This window comes from Mobula hypostoma, chromosome 2 (assembly GCF_963921235.1).
Source record: "Mobula hypostoma chromosome 2, sMobHyp1.1, whole genome shotgun sequence".
NCBI lineage: Eukaryota > Metazoa > Chordata > Chondrichthyes > Myliobatiformes > Myliobatidae > Mobula > Mobula hypostoma.
In genome coordinates, this window is record NC_086098.1 from 244,986,914 (window position 1) to 245,009,281 (window position 22,368).

Sequence of the window (22,368 nt, forward strand, 5' to 3'; positions counted from 1 at the left end):
CTATGGCCAGTACATTCATGTGACAATAATTAATCAATTACCAATTGCATAGAGATTAGTTATCAAGGTTGTTGGAACCACTGTCTCATAGTTCCAGAGGACCCAGCATTGATCCTGAACTTGGCTGGTGATTATCACTGAGAGATGCAGTGGACAAACAGGCCTTTCGACCCGTTGAGTCCATGGTGACCATCAACCACCCATTCATTTTTATCCCTCTTTGATTCTCCCTACGTTTTCCCCCATCATCCACACATGGGAAGAGACTATTAATACACACACACACACACACACACACACACACACACACACACACTCTCACACACACACTCTCTCTCACACACATTCACACACATCACACACACACTCTCACACTCACACACACACATCACACACACTCTCACTCACACACACATCACACACTCACTCTCTCACTCACACACTCTCTCACACACACACACTCTCTCACACACATTCACACACATCACACACACACTCTCACACTCACACACACACACCACACACTCACTCTCACTCACACACACACACATATTACACACTCACTCTCTCACTCACACACTCTCTTACACACATCACACACACACTCTCACACTCACACACACACATCACACACTCACTCTCACTCACACACACACACATATTACACACTCACTCTCTCACTCACACACTCTGTCTCACACACACACACTCTCTCTCACACACACATCACACACACACACACACTCACACACACACTCTCTCTCACACACATTCACACACAGACATACACACACTCTCAGACTCACACACACACACATCACACACTCACTCTCACACACACACTCTCTCTCACACACACACACTCTCTCACACACACATACACACTCTCTCTCACACACACTCACACACACATCACACACACACTCAGACACACACACATATCACACACACTGTCTCACTCACACACTCTCTTTCTCACACACACATCACACACACACACACACATCACACACACACACTTACACTCACACACACATACTCACACTCACACACACACACTCACACACTCTCTCTGGCGCTGACTATTTAGGTAAACGATATTTCACACCTGATCTCTGGCCATAACCAAACGCCCACTCATTACCTCTGCCAGTAAATAAAATAGCAATCTGAAATTATTCTGAAGGTCACTTGCTTCCTCCTCACAGTTTATCACCGGCCTGTCTCTTCCTCTGCAGGTAAACTGTGAATACACTAACCTTCTTGTGTGTGTGTGTGTGTGTGTGTGTGTGTGTGTGTGAGAGAGTGTATTTGCAGTTGTGCAGTTGTGTGTGTATCTGTGTTTGTGTTCACGGTTGTATGTATTTTCATGTTTGTGTGTGTTTGTGTTTGTGTGTGTGTGTGTTTGCAGTTGTGTGTGTATCTGTGTTTGTGTGTGTGTGTGTGTGTTCACGGTTGTGTGTACGTTCGTGTTTGTGTGTGAGTGTGTGTGTTCATGTTTGTGTGTGTGTGTATCTGTGTGTGTGTGTGTGTGTCTGTGTGTGTGTGTGTGTTTGCAGTTGTGTGTATCTGTGTTTGTGTGTGAGAGTGTGTGAGTGTGTGTGTGTGTGTGTGTGTGTGTGTGTGTGTGTGTGTGTGCACACACTCTCACAGTGCCCAGTGCTTTCCCCTCACCACCCCTGGCACAGAGTGGAATATACAGACAGAGGTATTTACCAGCAGGGTTTGGATGGCAGCCAGTGTGGGGACGGTCACGTGATTTCCAAGAACCGTACAGTGCAACACAAATATACGATCGCACTTCCCACTGCCTGTTGCTGGGCTGTTCCCCATTTGCATCACCAATCATCGCTCACACAGATTCAACTGGGGGAACACAGTGAGGGGGGATGGGACGGGGTGAGGAGGGAACACTGTGGGGGGGTGACAAGGGAATGCTGTGGGAGGGGTTGAGGTGGGAACGCTGTGGGAGGGGGTGAGGGGGGAATGTTGTGAGAGGGGTGAGGAGGGAACACTGTGGGGGGGGTGAGGAAGGAACACAGTGGGAGGGGGTGAGGAGGGAGTGAGGAGGGAACACTGTGGGGGGGTGACAAGGGAATGCTGTGGGAGGGGGTGAGGAGGGGAATGCTGTGGGAGGGTTGAGGAGGGAACACTGGGTGAGGGAGGTGAGGAGGGAACACTGTGGGGGGGTGACAAGGGAATGCTGTGGGAGGGGTGAGGGGTGAATGCTGTGGGAGGGGGTGAGGAGTGAACACTGTGGGGGGGGTGAGGGAACGCTGTGGGAGGGGGTGAGGGGGGAACGCTGTGGGAGGGGGTAAGGAGGGAATGCTGTGGGAGGGGGTGAGGGGGGAACACTGTGGGAGGGGGTAAGGAGGGAACGCTGTGGGAGGGGGTAAGGAGGGAATGCTGTGGGAGGGGGTGAGGAGGGAACACTGGGAGGGGGTGGAGGGAATGCTGTGGGAGGGTGAGGGGGAAACGATGTGGGAGGGGTATGAGGCGTGAGGGTCACTCTGTGGGAACAGCAGTGAGGTGGACGCCTCAGCGTGGGAGGGGCAACGAAGTGGGAGAACCAGAAAGGAACACGTTCTTCCCCCCAGCCCCACCCCACTGCCAAGCTCACGCCGGCCCATATTTCTCAGGACCTACTGTGTGTGTGTGTGTGTGTGTGTGTGTGGGAGGGGTCAGGCAGGGGAACTGTGGGGGCGCCAGTAGGGATTGAGAGGCCAGGACATTCCGAAAGGATTAGATCACTGCCTGTGGGAAGCAGGGCTTGGAGGCAGGCCAACATTCCCAGATCCCAGTTCAGCCATCAACTCTCCTTTCCTTTGCACAGTCTCTTGCAGTCATTTCATTATGGAGCCCTACAGCAGAGAAACAGGCCCTTCGGCCCATCTAGTACATGCTGAGATGGTTCTGTACCTAGTCCCATCGACCTGCACCCAGACTGTACCCCTCCCATCCATGTACCTATCCAAGCTTCTACTTTAATAGACGTTGCAATCGGACCCACATCGACCAGTTCCGCTGGCAGCTCGTTCCACACTCTCACCACCCTTTGAGTGAAGAAGCTCCCCCTCATGCTCGTCTTAGATATTTCACCCTTCACCCGTAACCCATGACCTCTGGTACTAGTCTCGCCCAAGCTGAGGGGAAAAAGTCTGTTTCCATCTGTACCCTTCACCTCTAATTCTCCAACACACCATTGAATAAAGTGCTCACACTCCGGGGAGTAATATCTGATGCTAAAGTCATTATGCTCCAGGGAATAATGTCCAGCACTCCAGGGAATAAAGGAGAGGAATTCCGCGCTGCGGGAGGGGCGTTGAGGTGAGGAGAGAGGGGGGCGAGGAGGGAAGTCTGTACGGTGGGAGGGGCGGTGAGGAGGGGGGTCTGTACTGTGGGAGGGGAGGTGAGGAGGGAGGTCTGTGCTGTGGGAGGGGAGGTGAGGAGGGAGGTCTGTGCTGTGGGAGGGGAGGTGAGGAGGGGATTCTGTACTGTGGGAGGGGAGGTGAGGAGGGAGGTCTGTACGGTGGGAGGGGCGGTGACGAGGGGTCACTGTACTGTGGGATAGGAGGTGAGGAGGGGTCACTGTACTGTGGGAGGGGAGGGGAGGAGGGGGTCCGTACTGTGGGGGGGGGGAGGTGAGGAGGGAGGTCTGTGCTGTGGGAGGGGAGGTGAGGAGGGGATTCTGTACGGTGGGAGGGGAGGTGAGGAGGGAGGTCTGTACGGTGGGAGGGGCGGTGACGAGGGGATTCTGTACTGTGGGAGGGGAGGTGAGGAGGGGGGTCTGTACGGTGGGAGGGGCGGTGACGAGGGGATTCTGTACTGTGGGAGGGGAGGTGAGGAGGGGTCACTGTACTGTGGGAGAGGAGGTGAGGAGGGGTCACTGTACTGTGGGAGGGGAGGGGAGGACGGGGTCCGTACTGTAGGGGGGGGAGGTGAGGAGGGAGGTCTGTGCTGTGGGAGGGGAGGTGAGGAGGGGATTCTGTACTGTGGGAGGGGAGGTGAGGAGGGAGGTCTGTACGGTGGGAGGGGCGGTGACGAGGGGTCACTGTACTGTGGGATAGGAGGTGAGGAGGGGTCACTGTACTGTGGGAGGGGAGGGGAGGAGGGGGTCCGTACTGTGGGGGGGGGGAGGTGAGGAGGGAGGTCTGTGCTGTGGGAGGGGAGGTGAGGAGGGGATTCTGTACGGTGGGAGGGGAGGTGAGGAGGGAGGTCTGTACGGTGGGAGGGGCGGTGACGAGGGGATTCTGTACTGTGGGAGGGGAGGTGAGGAGGGGGGTCTGTACGGTGGGAGGGGCGGTGACGAGGGGATTCTGTACTGTGGGAGGGGAGGTGAGCAGGGATCACTGTACTGTGGGAGGGGCGGTGAGGAGGGAGGTCTGTGCTGTGGGAGGGGAGGTGAGGAGGGATCACTGTACTGTGGGAGGGGAGGTGAGGAGGGAGGTCTGTACTGTGGGAGGGGAGGTGAGGAGGGATCACTGTACTGTGGGAGGGGCGGTGAGGAGGGATCACTGTACTGTGGGAGGGGAGGTGAGGAGGGGGGTCTGTGCTGTGGGAGGGGAGGTGAGCAGGGCTCACTGTACTGTGGGAGGGGAGGTGAGGAGGGAGGTCTGTACTGTGGGAGGGGAGGTGAGGAGGGATCACTGTACTGTGGGAGGGGCGGTGAGGAGGGATCACGGTCCTGGGGGAGGGGAGGTGAGGAGGGGGGTCTGTGCTGTGGGAGGGGAGGTGAGCAGGGCTCACTGTACTGTGGGAGGGGAGGTGAGGAGGGGGGTCTGTACAGTGGGAGGGGAGGTGAGGAGGGAGGTCTGTACGGTGGGAGGGGAGGTGAGGAGGGGGGTCTGTACAGTGGGAGGGGAGGTGAGGAGAGATCACTGTACAGTGGGAGGGGAGGTGAGGAGGGGGTCTGTACGGTGGGAGGGGAGGTGAGGAGGGAGGTCTGTACTGTGGGAGGGGAGGTGAGGAGGGGGGTCTGTACTGTGGGAGGGGAGGTGAGGAGGGGGGTCTGTACTGTGGGAGGGGAGGTGAGGAGGGGGGTCTGTACGGTGGGAGGGGAGGTGAGGAGGGGGGTCTGTACTGTGGGAGGGGAGGTGAGGAGGGGGGTCTGTACTGTGGGGGGGAGGTGAGGAGGGGGGTCTGTACGGTGGGAGGGGAGGTGAGGAGGGGGGTCTGTACGGTGGGAGGGGTGGTGAGGAGGGGGTCTGTACGGTGGGAGGGGAGGTGAGGAGGGGGGTCTGTACGGTGGGAGGGGAGGTGAGGAGGGGGTCTGTACGGTGGGAGGGGAGGTGAGGAGGGGTCTGTACGGTGGGAGGGGAGGTGAGGAGGGGGGTCTGTACTGTGGGAGGGGAGGTGAGGAGGTGGGTCTGTACGGTGGGAGGGGAGGTGAGGAGGGAGGTCTGTACGGTGGGAGGGGAGGTGAGGAGGGGGTCTGTACGGTGGGAGGGGAGGTGAGGAGGGGGGTCTGTACGGTGGGAGGGGAGGTGAGGAGGGGGGTCTGTACTGTGTGAGGGTAGGTGAGGAGGGGGGTCTGTACTGTGGGAGGGGAGGTGAGGAGGGGGGGTCTGTGCGGTGGGAGGGGAGGTGAGGAGGGGGGTCTGTACGGTGGGAGGGGAGGTGAGGAGGGGGGTCTGTGCTGTGGGAGGGGAGGTGAGGAGGGGGTCTGTACTGTGGGGGGGAGGTGAGGAGGGAGGTCTGTGCGGTGGGAGGGGAGGTGAGGAGGGAGGTCTGTACTGTGAGAGGGGAGGTGAGGAGGGAGGTCTGTACTGTGGGAGGGGAGGTGAGGAGGGGGGTCTGTACGGTGGGAGGGGCGGTGAGGAGAGGGGTCTGTACTGTGGGAGAGGAGGTGAGGAGGGGGGTCAGTACGGTGGGAGGGGAGGTGAGGAGGGGGTCTGTACTGTGGGAGGGGAGGTGAGGAGGGGGGTCTGTACGGTGGGAGGGGAGGTGAGGAGGGAGTTCTGTACGGTGGGAGGGGAGGTGAGGAGTGGGGTCTGTACGGTGGGAGGGGAGGTGAGGAGGGAGGTCTGTGCTGTGGGAGGGGAGGTGAGGAGGGGTGTCTGTACGGTGGGAGGGGCGGTGAGGAGGGGATTTGTACTGTGAGAGGGCAGGTGAGGAGGGGGGTCTGTACTGTGGGAGGGGAGGTGAGGAGGGGTGTCTGTACGGTGGGAGGGGAGGTGAGGAGGGGGGTCTGTGCGGTGGGAGGGGAGGTGAGGAGGGGGGTCTGTACTGTGGGAGGGGAGGTGAGGAGGGGGGTCTGTACGGTGGGAGGGGAGGTGAGGAGGGGGTCTGTGTTGTGGGAGGGGAGGAGAGGAGGGGGTCTGTGCTGTGGGAGGGGAGGTGAGGAGGGGGGTCTGTACGGTGGGAGGGGAGGTGAGGAGGGGGGTCTGTACGGTGGGAGGGGAGGTGAGGAGGGAGGTCTGTACAGTGGGAGGGGAGGTGAGGAGGGGGGTCTGTACAGTGGGAGGGGAGGTGAGGAGAGATCACTGTACAGTGGGAGGGGAGGTGAGGAGGGGGTCTGTACGGTGGGAGGGGAGGTGAGGAGGGAGGTCTGTACTGTGGGAGGGGAGGTGAGGAGGGGGGTCTGTACTGTGGGAGGGGAGGTGAGGAGGGGGGTCTGTACTGTGGGAGGGGAGGTGAGGAGGGGGGTCTGTACGGTGGGAGGGGAGGTGAGGAGGGGGTTCTGTACTGTGGGAGGGGAGGTGAGGAGGGGGTTCTGTACTGTGGGAGGGGAGGTGAGGAGGGGGTCTGTACTGTGGGAGGGGAGGTGAGAAGGGGGGTCTGTACGGTGGGAGGGGAGGTGAGGAGGGGGGTCTGTACTGTGGGGGGCAGGTGAGGAGGGGGGTCTGTACAGTGGGAGGGGAGGTGAGGAGAGATCACTGTACAGTGGGAGGGGAGGTAAGGAGGGGGTCTGTACGGTGGGAGGGGAGGTGAGGAGGGAGGTCTGTACTGTGAGAGGGGAGGTGAGGAGGGGGGTCTGTACTGTGGGAGGGGAGGTGAGGAGGGGGGTCTGTACTGTGGGAGGGGAGTTGAGGAGGGGGGTCTGTACGGTGGGAGGGGCGGTGAGGAGGGGGGTCTGTACGGTGGGAGGGGAGGTGAGGAGGGGGGGTCTGTACGGTGGGAGGGGAGGTGAGGAGGGTGGTCTGTACTGTGGGAGGGGAGGTGAGGAGGGGGGTCTGTCTTGTGGGAGGGGAGGTGAGGAGGGAGGTCGGTACGGTGGGAGGGGAGGTGAGGAGGGGGGTCTGTACTGTGGGAGGGGAGGTGAGGAAGGGGGTCTGTACTGTGGGGGGGAGGTGAGGAGGGGGGTCTGTACGGTGGGAGGGGAGGTGAGGAGGGGGGTCTGTACGGTGGGAGGGGCGGTGAGGAGGGGGTAATTACCGTGGGACGGGCGGTGAGGAGGGGGGTCTGTACGGTGGGAGGGGAGGTGAGGAGGGGGTCTGTACGGTGGGAGTGGAGGTGAGGAGGGGGTCTGTACGGTGGGAGGGGAGGTGAGGAGGGGGGTCTGTACGGTGGGAGGGGAGGTGAGGAGGGGGTCTGTACGGTGGGAGGGGAGGTGAGGAGGGGGTCTGTATGGTGGGAGGGGAGGTGAGGAGGGGGTTCTGTACTGTGGGAGGGGAGGTGAGGAGGGGGTTCTGTACTGTGGGAGGGGAGGTGAGGAGGGGATTCTGTACTGTGGGAGGGGAGGTGAGGAGGGGGGTCTGTACGGTGGGAGGGGAGGTGAGGAGGGGGGTCTGTACTGTGGGGGGCAGGTGAGGAGGGATCACTGTACAGTGGGAGGGGAGGTGAGGAGGGGGTCTGTACTGTGCGAGGGGAGGTGAGGAGGGGGGTCTGTACTGTGGGAGGGGAGGTGAGGAGGGGGGTCTGTACTGTGGGAGGGGAGGTGAGGAGGGAGGGTCTATACGGTGGGAGGGGAGGTGAGGAGGGGGGTCTGTACGGTGGGAGGGGAGTTGAGGAGGGGGGTCTGTACGGTGGGAGGGGAGGTGAGGAGGGGGGTCTGTACGGTGGGAGGGGAGGTGAGGAGGGTGGTCTGTACTGTGGGAGGGGAGGTGAGGAGGGGGGTCTGTCTTGTGGGAGGGGAGGTGAGGAGGGAGGTCAGTACGGTGGGAGGGGAGGTGAGGAGGGGGGTCTGTACTGTGGGAGGGGAGGTGAGGAGGGGGGTCTGTACTGTGGGGGGGAGGTGAGGAGGGGGGTCTGTACGGTGGGAGGGGAGGTGAGGAGGGGGGTCTGTACGGTGGGAGGGGCGGTGAGGAGGGGGTCTGTACGGTGGGAGGGGAGGTGAGGAGGGGGGTCTGTACGGTGGGAGGGGAGGTGAGGAGGGGGGTCTGTACGGTGGGAGGGGAGGTGAGGAGGGGTCTGTACGGTGGGAGGGGAGGTGAGGAGGGGGGTCTGTACTGTGGGAGGGGAGGTGAGGAGGGGGGTCTGTACGGTGGGAGGGGAGGTGAGGAGGGGGTTCTGTGCTGTGGGAGGGGAGGTGAGGAGGGGGTCTGTACGGTGGGAGGGGAGGTGAGGAGGGGGGTCTGTGTTGTGGGAGGGGAGGTGAGGAGGGAGGTCTGTAGGGTGGGAGGGGAGGTGAGGAGGGGGGTCTGTACTGTGGGAGGGGAGGTGAGGAGGTGGGTCTGTACGGTGGGAGGGGAGGTGAGGAGGGGGTCTGTACGGTGGGAGGGGTGGTGAGGAGGGGGGTCTGTACGGTGGGAGGGGAGGTGAGGAGGGAGGTCTGTACTGTGTGAGGGTAGGTGAGGAGGGGGGTCTGTACTGTGGGAGGGGAGGTGAGGAGGGGGGGTCTGTGCGGTGGGAGGGGAGGTGAGGAGGGGGGTCTGTACGGTGGGAGGGGAGGTGAGGAGGGGGGTCTGTGCTGTGGGGGGGAGGTGAGGAGGGAGGTCTGTGCGGTCGGAGGGGAGGTGAGGAGGGAGGTCTGTACTGTGAGAGGGGAGGTGAGGAGGGAGGTCTGTACTGTGGGAGGGGAGGTGAGGAGGGGGTCTGTACGGTGGGAGGGGCGGTGAGGAGAGGGGTCTGTACTGTGGGAGAGGAGGTGAGGAGGGGGGTCTGTACGGTGGGAGGGGAGGTGAGGAGGGGGTCTGTACGGTGGGAGGGGAGGTGAGGAGGGGGGTCTGTACGGTGGGAGGGGAGGTGAGGAGGGAGTTCTGTACGGTGGGAGGGGAGGTGAGGAGGCGGGTCTGTACGGTGGGAGGGGAGGTGAGGAGGGAGTTCTGTACGGTGGGAGGGGAGGTGAGGAGTGGGGTCTGTACGGTGGGAGGGGAGGTGAGGAGGGAGGTCTGTGCTGTGGGAGGGGAGGTGAGGAGGGGTGTCTGTACGGTGGGAGGGGCGGTGAGGAGGGGATTTGTACTGTGAGAGGGCAGGTGAGGAGGGGGGTCTGTACTGTGGGAGGGGAGGTGAGGAGGGGGGTCTGTACGGTGGGAGGGGAGGTGAGGAGGGGGGTCTGTGCGGTGGGAGGGGAGGTGAGGAGGGGGGTCTGTACTGTGGGAGGGGAGGTGAGGAGGGGGGTCTGTACGGTGGGAGGGGAGGTGAGGAGGGGGTCTGTGCTGTAGGAGGGGAGGTGAGGAGGGGGGTCTGTACTGTGGGAGGGGAGGTGAGGAGGGGGTCTGTGCTGTGGGAGGGGAGGTGAGGAGCGGGGTCTGTACGGTGGGAGGGGAGGTGAGGAGAGGGGTCTGTACTGTGGGAGAGGAGGTGAGGAGGGGGGTCTGTACGGTGGGAGGGGAGGTGAGGAGGGGGTCAGTACTGTGGGAGGGGAGGTGAGGAGGGGGGTCTGTACGGTGGGAGGGGAGGTGAGGAGGGAGTTCTGTACGGTGGGAGGGGAGGTGAGGAGGCGGGTCTGTACGGTGGGAGGGGAGGTGAGGAGGGGTGTCTGTACGGTGGGAGGGGCGGTGAGGAGGGGATTTGTACTGTGAGAGGGCAGGTGAGGAGGGGGGTCTGTACTGTGGGAGGGGAGGTGAGGAGGGGTGTCTGTACGGTGGGAGGGGAGGTGAGGAGGGGGGTCTGTGCGGTGGGAGGGGATGTGAGGAGGGGGGTCTGTACTGTGGGAGGGGAGGTGAGGAGGGGTGTCTGTACGGTGGGAGGGGAGGTGAGGAGGGGGTCTGTGCTGTAGGAGGGGAGGTGAGGAGGGGGGTCTGTACTGTGGGAGGGGAGGTGAGGAGGGGGTCTGTGCTGTGGGGGGGGAGGTGAGGAGCGGGGTCTGTACGGTGGGAGGGGAGGTGAGGAGGGAGGTCTGTACGGTGGGAGGGGAGGTGAGGAGGGGTCTGTACGGTGGGAGGGGAGGTGAGGAGGGAGGTCTGTACGGTGGGAGGGGAGGTGAGGAGGGAGGTCTGTACGGTGGGAGGGGAGGTGAGGAGGGGGGTCAGTACGGTGGGAGGGGAGGTGAGGAGGGGGGTCTGTACGGTGGGAGGGGAGGTGAGGAAGGAGGTCTGTACGGTGGGAGGGGGAATTCACCAAGAGCCACAGCTTCCTTCCTAAAACTCTCAGTCCATCTCCCTCCCTCTAACTTCAAGTGTAACACATACTCTGTTTTAAGTCCCAAATAACAAAGATCCATTCATTAACATAAATGGTAATTATGCAAGTCGCCTGCTAATTACTATTTAAAAAAAATTCTGTCTGTTGTTTCCATCCCTAAATGGAATTTGTTTTTTTTCAGACGCCACTTTAATGATGCTCAAAATGCTTTTTATTTCGCAGTATTTGTAGATACTGGCTCTGCAATTATCCCTTCCCACCAATCCAGAGATTTTAAATTACAAGTTCCCTTTAAAGGGCAGAACATAGGCCACAGCGGTTCCTCGATAGACAGGCCACACACATCAAAGTTGCTGGTGAACGCAGCAGGCCAGGCAGCATCTCTATGAAGAGGTACAGTCGACGTTTCGGGCCGAGACCCTTTGTCAGGATCCTTGATAGAATTCATTTGTGACTCTGCACAGCGTGCTAACTGGCCCTTCAGCCCGTCCCACCCCTGCTGACCAGAGTCACTAAGCACAAAGGCACAAGAGATCTCTGTATACCACCTCGCTGTTTCTCTTTCTTACACTCCTCGTTTTCTTTTATACTAATTTGTAGTTTTTTTAATTACGTATTGCACGGTACTGCTGCCACGAAACAACAAACGTTCAAAATATGCCGTTGACACAAAGATATTGCAGCATTCAGCTCATTAATCCTGTTCCACCATTTCATCATGAACGATCCAATTTCCCTCTCAGCCCCCTCCTGCCCTCTTCCCCAAATCCCTTCGTGCCCTGACTGATCAACCTCTGCCTTATCTATACCTGATGACTTGGCCTCCACAGCCACCTGTGGCAATGAATTCCACAGATTTACCGCTCTCTGGCTCAAGAAATTCCTCCTCATTTCCGTTCTAAATGGATGTCCCTCAATTCTGAAGCTGTCCTGCCTCTGGTCCTAGACTCCCCCACCATCCTCTCCACATCCACTCTATCAAGGCCCTTCACCATTCAATGAGGTCACCCCTCATTCTCCTGAATTCCAGAGAGTACAGGGAGATCCATAAAGTGTACTTTAATCCTGGAACCATTTTGTGAACCTCCTTTGAACCCTTTTCAATATCAGCTCATCCTTCCTTTGATAAGGAGCCCAAAACTGCTCACAATACTCCAGGTGAGGCCTCACCAGTGCTTTACAAAGTCTCAGCATAACATCCTTACTTCATACTGTAGCACTCTCGAAATGAATGCTAACGTTGCATTTGCCTTCCTCATCACAGACTCAACCTGCAGATTAACCTTTAGGAAATCCAGCTCAAGGTCTCCCAAATCCCCTTGTACCTCACATTTTTGAATTTTCTCTCCATTTAGAAAATGGTCTATGCTTTTACTTTTTCTACCAAAGTACATAACCATACTCTTCCCCACACTGTTTTCCATCTGCACCTTTGCCCATTCACCTAATCTAAATTCTTCTATAGACTCTCCACTTCCTCAAAACTACCTGCCCCTCCGTTAATCTTCATGTCGTCTGCAAACTTGGCCACAAAGCCATCGATTTCATCATCCAGGTCATTGAAATATAATGTAAAAAGAAGTAGCCCCAACGCAAACCTCTGTGAAACACCACTAGTCACCACCAGCCAACTAGAAGAGGTTCCCTTTATTCCCACTCTTTGCTTCCTGCCAATCAGTCACTGCTTTATCCATGCTAGAATCTTTCCTGTAATACCACGGGCTCGTAGCTTGTTAAGCAGCCTCATGTGTGGCACCTTGTCAAAAAGCTTCTGCAAATCCAAATACACAACATCCACCAATTTTCCTTTGTCTATCCTACTCATTATTTCTGCAAAGAATTCCAACAGATTTGTCAGGCAAGATTTTCCCTTAAGGAAACCATGTTGACTACGGCCTATTTTATCATGTGCCTCCAAGTACCTACCATAGCCCTGTACTCAGCCTCATCTCCCTTGCTGATGCATCCAACTATGGCAGAGTCATCAGAAAACTTCTGGAGATGACAAGACTCTGTGCAGTAGTTGAAGTCCAAGGTGTAAATGGTGAAGAGAAAGGGAGACAAGACAGTCCCCTGTGGAGCCCCAGTGCTGCTGATCACTCTGTTGCCTGCAATGTTGCCCGATCATCGGCCCCTCCTTGCCAGGAGTCTCAGTACACATTGCTTCTGTTTGTGAATGAGCCAATTCATCCCCAGTCTATCATTCCAGTTCCCATCCTCTGCCAATTTCGTTTAAACCCTCCCCAACAGCTCTAGCAAACCTGCCTGCAAGGATATTGGACCCCCTCGGGTTCAGGTGTAACCTGTCCCCTTTGTACAAGGTCGTACCTCCCCCAGAAGCGATCCCAATGATTCATAACTCTGAAACCCCCCCCCGCACCAGTCCCTCACACACGCATTTATGTACCAGATCGTCCTATCCTTACCCTCACTGGCACGTGGCATGGACAGTAATCCAGAGATTACGACCCCGAAGTCCTGATTTTCAGCTCCCTAAAATCTCTTTTCAGGATCTGCTGACCTTTTCCACCTATGTAATTGGCACGAATATGTACCAGGATTTCTGACTGCTCACCCTGCCCCTTTAGAATGAAACAGGAAACATAGAAAACCTACAGCACAATACAGGCCCTTCGGCCCACAAAGCTGTGCTTTCTCAGGTAAGAACGTGTCCTTACCTGAGAAATTAGCTAGGGTTACCCATAGCCCTCTATTTTTCGGAGCTCCATGTACCTGTCCAGGAGTCTCTTAAAAGACCCTATCATATCCACCACCACCACCGTTGCCACATTCACCACTCTCTTACCCCTGACATCTCCTTTGTACCTACTTCCAAGCAACTTAAAACTGTGCCCTCTCATGTTAGCCATTTCAGCCCTGGGAAAAAGCCTCCGACTATCCACACGGTCAATGCCTCTCATCATCTTGTACACCTCTATCAGGTCACCTCTCATCCTCCGTCGCTCCAAGGAGAAAAGGCCGAGTTCACTCAACCTATTCTCATAAGGCATGCTCCCCAATCCAGGCAACGTAAATCTCCTGCCATGGACCTGATCTGAGACATCCCTGACCCTGGCACCAGGGAGGCAACATACCGTCCGGATGTCCTGTTGTGCCCGCAGAGTCTCGTCTCCGTCCCTCTGACTGCAGAATCTCCCATCAACACTTCGCTTCTCTTCTCTTCTGAGCCACAGCACCAGATGCAGTGCCAGAAACCTGGTCACTGCGACTCTCCCCAGGTAGGTCAAATTCCTCAACAATATCTAACGTGTTATACTTGTTGCTGAGGGGAACGGCCACAGCGGTACTCTGTACTGGCTGTCTATATCGCTTCCTTCTCCTGACGGTCACCCAGTTACCTGCCTCCTGCAGCCTAGGGCTGAGCTAGCTCCTGTCCACCACAATCTGATTCTGAGCTGTGGAAGATCTTGAACACACAAAGCCCTGGAGGAATCTAACAGGCAGGGAAATGAATGTTTCAGGCCGAAGGCTCCCAATAAAAATCTATAAGTTACCAAAACTAATGTGCAAAGAAAGGTGTTTTTTAAAACGCTGGGTGTGTATTTTCACACACTCCTGTACCTCCTCCCCGGTGGTAGTAATGAGGAGAGGACATGTCCCTGGTCTTGAGAGTTCTTCGTGATGGATGCCACCTCCCTGAGACACAGCCGCTCGAAGGTGAGGAGGGTTGTGCCCTTGATGGGGCTGAATCCTCTGCAGCCTCTTGTGTTCCTGTATATAGAACCCTTTGTCTCGTCTCCCTTTCTCTTCACCATTTACATCTCGGACTTCAACTACTGCACAGAGTCTTGTCATCTTCAGAAGTTTTCTGATGACTCTGCCATAGTTGGATGCATCAGCAAGGGAGATGAGGCTGAGTACAGGGCTACGGTAGGAAACTTTGTCACATGGTGTGAGCAGAATTATCTGCACCTTAATGAGCTGGTGGTAGACCTGAGGAGAGCTAAGGTACCGGTGACCCCTGTTTCCATCCAGGGGGTCAGTGTGGACATGGTGGAGGGTTACAATACCTTGACAATAAACTGGACTGGTCAAAGAACACTGAGGCTGTCTACAAGAAGGGTCAGAGCCGTCTCTATTTCCTGAGGAGACTGAGGTCCTTTAACATCTGCCGGACGATGCTGAGGATGTTCTACGAGTCTGTGGTGGCCAGTGCGATCATGTTTGCTGTTGTGTGCTGGGGCAGCAGGCTGAGGGTAGCAGACACCAACAGAATCAACAAACTCATTCTAAGGCCAGTGATGTTGAGGGAATGGAACTGGACTCTCTGACGGTGGTGTCTGAAAAGAGGATGCTGTCCAAGTTGCATGCCATCTTGGACAATGTCTCCCATCCACTACATAATGTACTGGTTGGGCACAGGAGTACATTCAGCCAGAGACTCATTCCACCGAGATGCAACACAGAGCGTCATAGGAAGTCATTCCTGCCTGTGGCCATCAAACTTTACAACTCCTCCCTTGGAGGGTCAGACACCCTGAGCCAATAGGCTGGTCCTGGACTTATTTCCTGGCATAATCTACATATTACTATTTAACTATTTATGGTTTTATTACTATTTATTATTTATGGTGCAACTGTAATGAAATCCAATTTCCCCCGGGATCAATAAAGTATGACTGGGCTTTCCAGCTCCTGTACCTTCTCCCAGAAGGCAGTAGAGAGTTAAGGAGTGGTCAGGTATCGCTGGCGATACAGGTGGCCTTCCTGAAGCAAGGTACTGTGAAGGCGGACCAGTGGAAGGAGGTGACAAGCCTGTGATACATAGGGCGGTGTTTCAGACTTTCTGCAGGTTCTGTCAGTCCACTACAGATTGGTTGCCTACCAGACTGAGATACAAATCATCAGGAGAATTTTGCAGCAGGTCTGTAGAGGTTTGAGAGAATCCAGTCTTCTGAGATGCCCAGATTCTGGGGGAAGGCCGACGTTTGTACAAATATCTGACTGTGTTGCGTGTAGCAAGGCCGGAGGTGTGTCAAGAATGAAGTTTTGTATCTCATTCCTAACATAGTTGTGTTATTGTGGTAGTTAAAAATAGTTAAAAATGCCTTGAGAAGAATTTCATTCTTTTAAAAAGAAGAATGTAGCTGGAGAGATAAGACAGGTATGAACATAGAACATAGAAAACCCACAGCACAATACAGGCCCTTCGGCCCACAAAGCCGTGCTGAACATGTCCTTACCTTATAAATGACCTAGGGTTACCCATAGCCCTCTATTTTTCTGAGCTCCATGTACCTGTCCAGGAGTCTCTTAAAAGACCTCATTGCATTCACCTCCACCACCATCGCCCGCAGCCCATTCCACGCACTCACCACTCTCTGCGTAAACAACTTACCCCTGACATCTCCTCTGTACCTGCTTCCAAGCACGTTAAAACTGTGCCCTCTCATGTTAGCCATTTCAGCCCTGGGAAAAAGCCTCTGACTATCCATATGATCAATGCCTCTCATCTTCTTATACACCTCTATCAGGTCACCTCTCATCCTCCATCGCTCCAAGGAAAAAAGGCCAAGTTCACTCTCATAAGGCATGTTCCCCAATCCAGGGTACATCCTTGTAAATCTCCTCTGCGCCCTTTCTATAGTTTCCACATCCTTCCTATAGTGAGGCAACCAGAACTGAGCACAGTACTCCAAGTGGGGTCTGACCAGGGTCCTATATAGCTGCAACATTACCTCTTGGCTCTTGAACTCAATCCCATGATTGATGAAGGCCAATGCACTGTATGCCTTCTTAACCACAGAGTTAACCTGCACAGCAGCTTTGAGTGTCCTATGGACTCGGACCCCAAGATTCCTCTGATCCTCCACACTGCCAAGAGTCTTACCATTAATACTATGTTCTGTCATCATATTTGACCTACTAAAATGAACCACCTCACACTTATCTAGGTTAAACTCCATCTGCCACTTCTCAGCCCAGTTTGGCATCCTATCAATGTCCCGCTGTAACCTCTGACAGCCGTCCACACTATCCACAACACTCCCAACCTTTGTGTCATCAGCAAACTTAGTAACCCATCCCTCCACTTCCTCATCCAGGTCATTCATAAAAATCATGAAAGATTGCAGAAAGCAGTGCATAGTTGTGCATTGACAATACCCTGACTGGTTGCATCACGGTCTGGCACGGCATTTCGAATGTCAGAACATGGATGACAGAAATATGGAGGGTTATGTAGGAGGGAGTTCAACTGATCTTAGAGTGGGTTCAAAGGTTGGCACAACATTGTGGGTCGAATAGCCTGTACTGTACTGTTCTGTGTTCTAAGAAGCTGCAGAGAGCTGTAGACTCGGATTAATACGTCACGGGCACATCCCTCCCCACCATCGGTCGTGTCTACAGGAGACGCTGCCTCAACAAGGCAACGTCCATCATCACAGATCCCCACCATCCGGGCCAGGCCATCTTCTCACAGCTCCCATCGGGCAGGAGGTACAGAAGCCTGAAGCCCCACACCAGCAGGTTCAGGAACAGCCACTTCCCTTCAACCGTTCGGTTCTTGAACCAACCGACACAACCCCAATCACCACCTCAGTACAGGAACCCTTCAGACCACCTCTTACACCAGCATGGACTTGTCTCTGTGTTTTTGCACTAAATGTGTTGCTCTGCACGTTTTTCTGTCTTGTTTACTGCCTATATATTCTTGTCTAATTTGTGTACATCCTTTTACGCATGTTGTCTGTAGCTACGTGCCTGCATGCTAATTTTTCATTTCACAGTACAGCTACTGGTTCACATAGCAATGAACTTGACTGGACTTGTTAGCACCAATACCAGATAAACTTGTCTCTATGGAATTACAATGGAATGTGCTTTTTGTGCAACCTGAATAGATTCAACAAGCTATGCTTGCACAAGCCATCTCCTCACCAGAATTAGGCTTCGCTTTGTATTGTAACCTCCTGACTCATTCCACTGACTGGACAGCTTATCCCCGAGGAATTGCTGTCCTCGCCCGGCCCCCTTTTAAAGATTAGGGCAAATATTAGCTTCTATTCATCACATGCACATCAAAACTTACAGTGAAGTGGGTCAATGCCTCACACAGTCCCAAGGATATGTAGGGGGCAGCCTGCAAAGTGTCTCCACACTGCTGTCATCAACATGGTATTCAATCCCTGTCCAACCCTTCCCTTGCAGCCTGAACCTAATGAATTCCCATTATCTTGTGTTCGGGAAGTGTATGGTCATGCATGTAAGGGGGTTTCGTCTTTATGCTACTGCATAGGCTATTTAAAATGGCTTCTTTGTTATGTTATACTTGGGAATGCTTCTTTGTTATGTTAAACGCTGAGAAAGCTTTGCGCTAGCAGCTTGTTTTGGGTTAGGCGGTGATATGAAGATGTTACGAACCAATTGGGATAGTTGTTATGATTTTGGTGTATTTGAAGATACTGTATGCGCGGGGTTTTGGGGGAGAAGGCAGGAGAGAAAGACAGAGGATGGAGCAGATGCTTGTGAGTCCGCTAACGGGGTCAGACCCCGAGCCGGGCGCTCGGCGAGGAGAGGAGACGGAGACGGACTCGTGTGGCTCGTCTGGTTGACCACCGTTGTTGGTCCCAGGCGGCCGGTCAAAGTGGTCCGAGGGGTCTCAGGGTGAAGAAGAAGGGTCCTGAGCTCCAACTGTTTGTGCACGAAGAGATTGAACTTTGATAAGTATGGCACCTTTTATTTTCCTTTTATATTTTATTCTCTAGTAATTATATAGTTCCAGTAATATCTATAAACTGTAAATCATTTAATCGTATCTGGTGTGTTGTCTGTTATTTGGGCGGGGTGGGGTATATCACATAGCATCCACACAAACTAATTACCCAGTTTGGCGGGGCCGAGGGCTGTTTCCCTAGACGACAGCGAGCCGAGCGACCCTGAGGGTGGCCAGGGGGCTACGTGCACTTTAGAAGAAAGTTGGAAGTAAATTTATTTGCAAAACACATATCTGACCCTGAGATTCATTTTCTTGCAGGCGTACACAGTAAGTCCAAGGTCCAAGAAACTCAATGGAACCAATGAAAGACTGCACCCAACAGGAATAAAGGCACAGACTATTTTCTAAATGGGGAGAAAAATTCAGAAATCAGAGGTGCATAGGGACTTGGGTGCCCTCATGCAGGATTGCCCAAAGGTTGAGTCAGTGGCAAAGGAAGGCAAATGCAATGTTAACATTCATTTCAAGAGAACTAGAGTACAAAAGTAAGGCTGTAATGCAAGCATTGCCCTTGGAATACTGTGAGTCGCTTTGGGCCCCTTTTCTAAGAATGGATGTGCTAGCATTGGTCCAGAGAAGGTGCACGAGAACGATCCTGGGAATGAAAGGGTTAATGTATGAGGGGGCACTCGATGGCTCTGGGCCTGTACTTGCTGGAGTTTAGAAGAATGAGGGAAGATCTCATTGGAACTTATCGAATACTGAAAGGCCCAGCTAGAGTGGATATGGAAAGGATGTCTCTTGTAGTGGGGGAGTCTCAGACCAGAAGGCACAGCCTCAGAATAGAGGGACGTCCCTTTAGAACAGGGATGAGGAGGGATCTCTTTACTAGAGAGCGGTGAATTTGCAGAATTCATTGCCACAAATGGGTGTTGAGGCCAAGATATTGAGTACATTTTGAAACAGAGTTTGATAAATTCTTGATTAGTAAGGGCATCAAAGGTTACGGGGAGAAGGCAGGGGGAATGGGGTTGAGAGGGATAATAAATCAACCATGATGGGATGCCGGAGCAGATTTGATGGGCTGAATGGCCTCATTCTGTTCCTATGTCTTATGGTATTGTGGACTACCAGTTCTGACGTTTGGGCAAATAGAATGACGTTCAAAGGTTATGGGGATAAGGCAGGAACTGGATACAGATTGTGGATGATCAGCCATGATCACAGTGATTGGCAGTGCTGGATCGAAGGGCCGAATGGCCTACTCCTGCACCTATTGTCTCCCTTACTCACTCTTCCTTCAGTTAGTCCTGACGAAGGGTCTCGGCCTGAAACGTCGACTGCGCCTCTTCCTATAGATGCTGCCTGGCCTGCTGCGTTCACCAGCAACTTTGATGTATGTTGCTTGAATTTCCAGCATCTGCAGAATTCCTGTTGTTTGCGTCTATTGTCTATTGTTTGGTTCTATTACCGCCCCTTGACTGACCCCATGGTGATGACTTACTTTTGCTGCACCCCTGTCCTTACCCCTCCTTACGACTTAAACTGAACATTTCCGCCCATTCCCACCACAGATGCTGACTGACTTGCCGGGTGTTCCTAACACCTTCGGTTTTCCTTTCGCCTGGGTGACCAGGTGACTTGTACCTGCTCTGAATTCACCCTCACTCAGCAGATGACGAGCGCCTCGTCGATGATTGGACGATGAAGCTCGGCCTTCCCTCTTCCCGGCCAGTTGCCATCGAACCTGGCTCAGCCTTTAGCAACAGCAGCCACTTTGGAGCCAGTTCTGTGTCCCACGACTGAAAAGGAAATAGGCTACTCAGCCGCCTCGAGCCTCCCTCCCCACCCTCCAACTCGACCATAACAAAGCCATAAATCACAGAATTAAGCTATTCAATCATGGCTATTATTGTATCTGCCCTGCCTTCTCTCTGTGACAATAATCCCCTATCAATGAAGAACCTATTAATCTCTGCCTTACAAACACCCAACGTCTTGGCCCTCTGCAGCAATGAATTCCACAGGTTTATCACCCTCTGGGATGAACTCACTCTTTCTCATCTCAGTTCTAAGGGGCTGTGCCCGAGCATCCTGTACTCTACGACCGAGAGGAACCTCCTCTTCATCCAGCCCATTCGGTATCTGAGAGGCTTCAGATCTGCTTTGTCCATCACCCACACTTCCAACAATGTATCTCCCTCCTCTTCAACGACCCACCTCCAGTGACCCATTTCCCACAGCCCTCCAGGGTGAAGAATTCCAGAGATTCCCCACCCTACGTGAGGAGGAGACCCCACACACCTCAGTGTTAAATGACCACCCGCTGATCTTGTAACTACATACTCTTGATAAGAGTGTTTATACCCACCTCTGGTCCTGCACCCCTCCCCATCTCTGTTACACCCCCTCCCCATCTGTCTGTTACACCTCCTCCCCGTCTCTGTCTGTTACACCCCTCCCCATCTCTGTCTGTTACACCCCCTCCCCCTCACTGTTTGTTACACAGCATCCACGTCTCTGTTACACCCCTCCCCATCTCTGTCTGTTACACCCCCTTCCCCGTCTCTGTCTGCTACACCTCCTCCACGTCTCTGTTACACCCCCTCCCCGTCTCTGTCTGTTACACCCACTCCTTGTCTCTGTCTGTTACATCCCCTCCCCGTCTCTGTCTGCTACACCTCCTCCCCATCTCTGTTACACCCCTCCCCATCTCTGTCTGTTACACCCCCTCCCCCTCACTGTTTGTTACACAGCATCCCCGTCTCTGTTACACCCCTCCCCGTCTCTGTCTGTTACACCCACTCCCTGTCTCTGTCTGTTACACCCCCTCCCCGTCTCTGTCTGCTACACCTCCTCCCCATCTCTGTTACACCCCCTTCCCCGTCTCTGTCTGCTACACCTCCTCCCCGTCTCTGTTACACCCCTCCCCATCTCTGTCTGTTACACCCCCTCCCCCTCACTGTTTGTTACACAGCATCCCCGTCTCTGTTACACCCCCTTCCCCGTCTCTGTCTGTTACACCCACTCCCTGTCTCTGTCTGTTACACCCCCTCCACGTCTCTGTCTGTTACACCCCCTCCCCGTCTCTGTCTGTTACACCCCCTCCCCGTCTCTGTTACACCCCCTCCCCGTCTCTGTCTGTTACACCCCCTCCCCGTCTCTGTTACACCCCCTCCCCGTCTCTGTCTGTTACACCCCCTCCCCGTCTCTGTTACACCCCCTCCCCGTCTCTGTCTGTTACACCCCCTCCCCGTCTCTGTTACACCCCCTCCCCGTCTCTGTCTGTTACACCCCCTCCCTGTCTCTGTATGTTACATCCCCTCCCCATCTCTGTCTGCTACACCTCCTCCCCATCTCTGTTACACCCCTCCCCGTCTCTGTCTGTTACATCCCCTCCTCATCTTTGTTTGTTACACCTCCCTTGTAGGCCCAGCCAGCCCCCACTGCTGAGGACACCTTCAATAGGTAACACCTCAAGAAGTTTGTATCCATCATTAAAGACCCTCATCATCCAGAACAAGCTCTCTTCTTGTTGCTACGGAGGTACAGGAGCCTGAAGACACACACTCAACATTTTCAGGAACAGCTTCTTCCCCTCTGCCAGCAGATTTCTGAATGGACAATGAACCCATGAACACGGTCTCAAGATTTTTCTCTCTTATTTTCACACTGTTTATTTATTTGTATATTTCTTATTATGACTTATAATACTTTTTGTATTACGCTGTACTGTTGCCACAGGACAACAAATTTCACCACATTCCTCAGTGCTAATAAACCCGATTCTGACTCTGTTAATAACTCATCTGGTGGGTTTAAAGAGAACTGGTAACTGCTTTGTTATTGCCACATTCACCAAGTTATAGAGAAAACGTTGTCTTGCCTGCTGTTCATAAAGCTTTCATTGCAACAGTGCAGAATAGAGTGTCACAGTTACAGAGAGAGTGCAGAGCAGGCAGACAAATATAGTGCAAGGGTCACAACAAGATAGATAGGGAGATCAGGAGTTCATAGAAACATAGAAAACATACAGCACAATAGAGGCCCTTCAGCCCACAAAGCTGTGCCGAACATGTCCTTACCTTAGAAATTACCTAGGGTTACCTATAGCCCTCTATTTTTTTGAGCTCCATGTACCTGTCCAGGAGTCTCTTAAAAGATCCTATTGTATCTGCCTCCACCACCGTCACTGGCAGCCCATTCCACACACTCACCACTCTCTG

The 22,368-nt window shown here is 54.4% G+C and overlaps 1 long non-coding RNA gene across 2 annotated transcripts; it reads left to right on the forward strand.

Annotated features, from left to right (window-relative positions):
• The first annotated feature begins 674 nt into the window (after positions 1-674).
• LOC134337447 (uncharacterized) lies at positions 675-21,921 on the forward strand. 2 transcript variants are annotated; one of them, XR_010016001.1, is made up of 3 exons: positions 675-1,238; positions 13,407-13,703; positions 21,573-21,921. It is a non-coding gene; the product is annotated as an uncharacterized LOC134337447 (long non-coding RNA). The 2 variants fall into 2 exon arrangements; XR_010016003.1 differs by lacking the exon at positions 21,573-21,921 and adding an exon at positions 18,461-18,537.
• The last annotated feature ends 447 nt before the right edge of the window (positions 21,922-22,368 follow it).